The sequence below is a fragment of the Myotis brandtii genome, unplaced genomic scaffold (assembly GCF_000412655.1).
Source record: "Myotis brandtii unplaced genomic scaffold, ASM41265v1 scaffold441, whole genome shotgun sequence".
NCBI lineage: Eukaryota > Metazoa > Chordata > Mammalia > Chiroptera > Vespertilionidae > Myotis > Myotis brandtii.
In genome coordinates this window covers 3,315,493-3,321,852 of record NW_005366873.1, presented here as the reverse complement: position 1 = coordinate 3,321,852, position 6,360 = coordinate 3,315,493, and positions in this window count along the sequence as shown.

Genomic DNA, 6,360 nt, shown 5'->3' with positions numbered 1-6,360 from the left:
GTGCTTGTATTGTGCAGGAGTGGTTTCAAGAACATGAGGGAGACTTTACCTTGCTTAGGTGGCCCCCACAATCACCAGATCTCAATCCAATTGAGCATTTGTGGGACGAAGTTAAAAGAGCCATTAGGCAGCTGGTTCCACAACCATCAAATCTCACAGAACTGGACAGTGCTATTCATCAGGCATGGTGTCAGATTTCTCGCATCACCTTTCAACATCTCGTGGAGTCAATGCCAAGAAGAATCGCCTCAGTATTGAAGGCAAAAGGTGGCCCAACAAAGTACTGATTGGGGTGGTCATAATAACCTGGCCACTCAGTGTATAATGCAGTGCAACAGCAGTTGGCTTGGAGAAGTTAATAAATGACCCCTGTGAAAGGCCCCTGAGAGATGGCTGTGGCGCTCAGGCAGGCCCACACCTGTGCTGGGCTGGCTATTCCCAGTACCTGAGGAGCTTGTTAAAAATACTCATTTCCAGGACCCCACCTTAGAGATTCAGACTCAGTAATTCTGAGATGATGCTCTGAATTCCAAGTTTTTAACAAGCTCCCAGGTGATTCGGAGGCCCAGCCAGCTTTGGGAACCAGGATGAGCCTGCTCTACAAGTCACCCCCTCAGAGGATGCTACACTCTCCCTCAACCTGGCTCTCAAGCTAATTGGGCTGTTGAGGAGTCTCTTAAGTATCAGCTATTTGTTTTATAAGTTCTTCTAGAGCAGTGGGCCCCAACTTGTGGGACCATTAGAATCATCTGGAGTCTAAGTTTCAAAGTCTAGGCCACAGACCAGCCCTGTTATCATGATCTCTGGGGCACGCGACACATCAATATTTAGGCTCCCTGGGTGATTACAAAGTGCCGGTAAGCTTGGAAACCGCTGCTCCATAGTCTTGCTAATCAAATAGTGGCCCACAGACAGCAGAATCAGCCTCTCCTGTAACCTACTTAGAAATGTAGAATCCCGGGCCCCTTCCCACCACCAAATTAAAATCTGTGTTGTTGTTGTTTAAATATACATATTTTTTATTGATTTCAGAGAGGAAGGGAGAAGGAGAGATAGAAACATTCATGAAGAAAGAGAATCATTGATTAACAGCCTCCTGCACACTCCATTCTGGGGATCTAGTCTGCAACCCAGGCATGTGCCCTGACTGGGAAGCAAACAATGACCTCCTGGTTCATAGGTCAATGCTCAACCAGTGAGCCACATTAGCCAGGCCAAAATCTGTTTTTTAACAAACTTCCATATAATGTGCATGCATATTCCAGTTTGAAAAGCCCAATTCTAGATTTTACTCTCTCCATTTGTTTGTAGGTACCAAGGTCAGTTCTGTAGAGCCGGCCAGGGAAAAGAACCATAGTGCTCCCCAGCAGATAACCAAGTTCGAATAAGCCAATGAAAAGAAATCATTTTTCAATGTCTAATAACCGCAGGAGGATCCTGCCAGCCACCTCAGCTATTCAGCACTTACAGACACCACGTGTTGACTCCACATTTCCATTCATTAACTATCAAAGCTAAAAGAGCCCTGAATAAGTTGATTAATTTGTGGGATGTAGCCTCAGCCCAGCTTGGTCAGTCTGAATGAAGCCACGCCCACCCAGATGCTGCTGGCCTCCCTCCTGTGGAGGACACACCTAGGGGATAGCAGCTGTGACTGCTGAGCTGGCTGAGGACGCGGGAGACACAGCAGGCAAATTGCCCACGCTGCTCTTTTCCTGGGAGAAAGGGGAGGAGAGATTCACGGACACCTTGTGTGCAACACCTGACTCAGAAAAAGGCGACTTGCCGAGGAAATCTCTGACAAACGTGGGCTCAGGAACAAAAGTCCAGAGCGGAATTATTCCTGCTGTAATTGCCAATTTGTCGCTGTCAGCTCAGCAGCCATATCCAATTTACTGTGCATAAGCAGCCGTGCTAGTGGCAGCAGGGCAAGGCAGCAGGGTGGGGTGCGGGGGGGAAAACCTAGAAGATTCTATCAACCAATGAGCAGGACCCTCACATGAGCCACCCTGGGTCAGGCTTGGCCATTGGATGGATTTGTCCTGCAGCAGAATTTCTCTCTCCCCACCCAGGGTAGTATGAGGAGCAAGTGATATTGTCTTGTCAGGACACTTTAGACACGACAGTTTTATTATCCAGTTTATCAGGACACTTTGTAGGGTGACGGGGAATGACCCTTATGGTTTTGCACTCCCTGTTTGCAACTCAGAGAGGGAACAGGACCCATGTTTCTTTCCTCTCTATTTTGCCCACTCTAGCATCCTTTGTAGATGTTTTATAGATCGCCAGTAGCTGGAAACTTCTGAAGATTGGCCAAAGAAATCAAGAAGAAGTGTGCCTAGTAAATTGTGTGCCAATGATAAGTTGGGGAGCAGTGGGAGCCCAGACCGAGCAGTAGAGTCACGCCGCACCCCTCTTTAGCAGCTCTGGTCAAGCTTTCAGAGGCTTTAGAGCAGGGGTGGGGCAGATTTTTTCTGCCAAGGGCCACTTGGATATTTATAACATCATTCGTGGGCCATACAAAATTATCAACTTAAAAATTAGCCCGCTAAATTTGGTCAAACATTTAATTAACTCGCCCCTAATACCTTGGCAGGGCCAGAGCAAAGGATTTCACGGGCCTCATACAGCCCACAGGCCAGACGTTTCCTATCCCTGTTAGTGAGTTCGGCCAGAGGTTGACAAACTTGAGCAAGTGACAGATTGCTCTGCCGACTGTTCTAAAACCCAAAATTGCTGGGCTCTACCCCCGAGGTCCAGACTGAAGCACAGGGATTTGCATTTCTATTGGGCCCTGGGTACTGCTCTTGCTGCTGGCTTGGGCACCACACTTTGAGAACCAAGTGAGCTAGGAGAACCCCGAGAGCAGCTGTGGAGAGAAGTATTGTTGGGTTGCGCACCCCATCTTCACTTCGGGAGCAGAGCCTCTTTGTTTCACGCAATGAATAGTTTCTTAAAGATCGACTCCCAGAAGTGGGAGTTATTGACCCAAAGGGTAGAAACATCTTTATGGCTGTTGGTAATTATTTCTCGACTGCTTTCCAAAAGGTTTGGGCCAACTGATGACAGCATTGTCGTGGGCAAGTACTGAATATCAGGACTTTCGTGACCAGAACTGAGCATGATCATTCTTTTGACTTATTTCATAGGCAAACTAATAATGATCAGGATAACAGTAGTATTTAAAAACATAGCCATTTCTTCCATTACTCTGTCTGGTGAAATAGTTTCCAGTTCCTATCACCATCTTAATGTGAGTATTAATTGAGAAGGAAACCCAGAGCTCCTCCCACCTTGATCAAAGCTCCAGGACACAGAACCCTGCCTGCTTCCCCACTGCATCCCAGGCGCCTGGTCCTGCCTCAGAGCAGGCACTCAACGTGTTTGTTAAAGGAATAAATTACAACTTCCCTTGCTTTGCTGCAGAAAACATACATGCAGTGGCTCCTTAAACATACTCGTTGCTCCCCATCGTTGCTGTGCTGTTTGTTCAAAGAAATAAAAAAGAGCAGGCACTCAACGTGTTTGTTAAAGGAATAAATGACAACTTCCCTGGCTTTGCTGCAGAAAACGTACATGCAGTGGCTCCTTCAACATGCCATACTCGTTACTCCCCATCGTTGCTGTGCTGTTTGTTCAAAGGAATAAAAATTTGATGGTGTTCGAATTGCCAATGCTACGTCTGCACTAATGTCCCTGGGCTTTCCCGATTCACTAACGAGCATCCCTGGGCAACCATAGCAAGCAGGGAAGCAGGAGAGAGGCAGGCACGCTGTCACCTGAAGTCACCCCACACGGGCCCTCTCCCTCTCCCAGCCAGATTGTCTCCTGTCTGTTGTCAGCATTGTTTCAGCATGCCGGCCTGATTGCAGGAAATTAGAGGAGGACCCCGCTCTCCCTGCGCACGGTCCTTGCCAGCGTGCAGCCAGGCAGCAGAGAGTGGAGTGCAGGCCCACTGTGCCCCTTTCCCTCGTGGCCACGCAAAGCACAGCCCTGGGCCCTGGATCACAGCAGCTCCCCACAGCCGGGCTCATTACCAACACTAGGTTACTCTGATTCCCACTCAGAGGCAGGCCCATCCTCTGTTGGGCTTGTCCTGGAGACTGATGGCTTTAATTTGATCTGAATAATTCATACAGTGGCCCAAGTGTCCCCATCAGCACAGTCACTTGGTAAGAAGTCATCAAAAGCGGGCCTCAGAGGCTCCTGTGATGGCTGGGGTGGGGTCTCAGCTCCCTCCGGCTGCTGTTGGCTGCAGAGGCTCTGGACTCATCTCCGTGGCCTCTCTTGAAAGCAAAGATGTATAGTGATTCCCTCTGCCTCCAGGCAGAAAGCCAGCTGCCCTCTTTAAAGTGACCCGAGATAGTTTTCTAGCTCAGTTGTTATTACTCCCTGGGTTGGGGGTGGGGGAGCCCACACACACCATTCCTGCCTCCATACCCTTCGCACACACCCCATTCTCCATCCCCTGCTTCCCCAGACTAAGCTGAGCATGCCCTGTCCTCTCATCTCCTGGATCCTAGCCACTCACCAAGTTCTCTTTGGGCCCCGTCTTCTCTGGGAATACTTAACTGGTGGCCTCACTCCCTCCTCCCAACTAAAACTATGTCTACAACACTCAGTTCGTTTCTTAAGCAGATATCGGGCTTACAATACAAAACTGCATTTCACATCTTGTCTTCCCTGGAATGCTGGATTTAGGCTCGACTGTCTTTATGTCCCTCCCAGAGCCTTCAACACAGGGGAGGGGTAGCCAGTAGCTTCTGTAAAAGGTTTTTAATGAGGAGGAGTTTGGCAGAAATCCTGCTATAATCCCTAGCAATCTGCAAACTGAAATCATAATTAGGTACAAACCTCATGTGACCCTAACCAGCCCCAACGTCCGGAGCACGGCTTATGTGTGCGCACACGTGTGTGGACACGCTATTCTGAACTTCGGTGGTGCCTTCAAACTCAGAACACGAAGGCTGGGCCACTCTGGCACAAACTTCTCAGCATTTCCTTAGAAACAACCATCCCAGGCTCCGGAAAACCACCTCATGTTACTTTGATTTTCCCCACATAAAACCCTTTCCAAAGATTCCTGGGAAACCTGTTTGTCATCTGGCTCCTAGGCACACAGACATGTCAGCAATAAAGCTTGGACAAGAGCTCGATGGGGCTGCTGCTTTTCTCTGTCAGCCCACACGCTGGCGGCTTTCCTCCTGTCCCTCTGAGACTCCCATGCCCCTCAAGTCCCTCCACCCTGCAACATTGCAACTGCTGCTACAGTAGCATAGTCTCCAGCGGGCCTGCTGTACACGTTACAGGAACACCTCAGAGAGTCTGCGGGTTTGGTTCCAGACCACAGCAATAAAGCAAGCCATAAACTTTTTTGCTGGTGGAGGATTGGTCTTGCCTTCAATTTGTAGAAACACATCTATGAGGTGAAGTGCAATAAAGCGAGGCATGCCTGCATTGACTTAGTAACTCAAGGAGAGGGGTTGCCAAGTGCACAATTAACACATATGTAGCTGACCATGTATCTACATCACAGCTGTAGTCTAGACACTGTTTAAAGCTACCAAGAATTGCCTCGTTAACAGCAACAGGTGGAATGGCTTATTTATTTACTCAATGACCAATGTAATCCTCAGAGGTTCATGGAAAAGCCATATGGTGGAGTCAGACAAAATGTGAATTATGCTGTTTTCTTTTTTTCACAAGGCTATTAGTTATATTTGTTTATCTCTTGTGCTTCTATACATTTTTCAAACAAACATAAACACAATGATTCGAGAACTTTTTTAAAAGAACCTAAGCTAAAGGGCAAAAAATAAGATAGTAAAGCGAAACCAGGCACGGCCAATTGCATTTTACAAAAATGGATGTGTCGATGCCTCCCATCTCACCAGCTCTTCTACAATGTGACCTTGACATACCCCCCCATCAAAAGGTAGGGTCTGGGTCCCCTCTTGCTCGTTGGGTGGGCTCCCTGGAATCAATGGAGTGTGGCAGAGTGAAAAGGCAATTCAGCTCCAGCCTTATCCAGTGAGGCACAGGCACATGGAGCCCTCCACTGCTGTGCAAGAAAACTACCCTAAGGCAACCATGCTGTGAGGAAGCCCAAACCACTGTGAGGAAGCCCAAGCCACAGGGAGAAGCCACGTGTAAGACCAGCAGTCCTGGTCTGTTTCCCAGCCCAGGCACGTCCCGGCACCAGACGCACAACTGAGTCTGCAGGTCAACCCAGCCTCCTCTCTCCCCTACTGAGACCCCAGGCATCATGGAGCAGATTCAAGTCATCCCCACTGTGTGTCCCTTTAGGGACTTCTAACCCACAGAGTGTATTAGTTTAATAACATGGTTGTTTCACGCCAC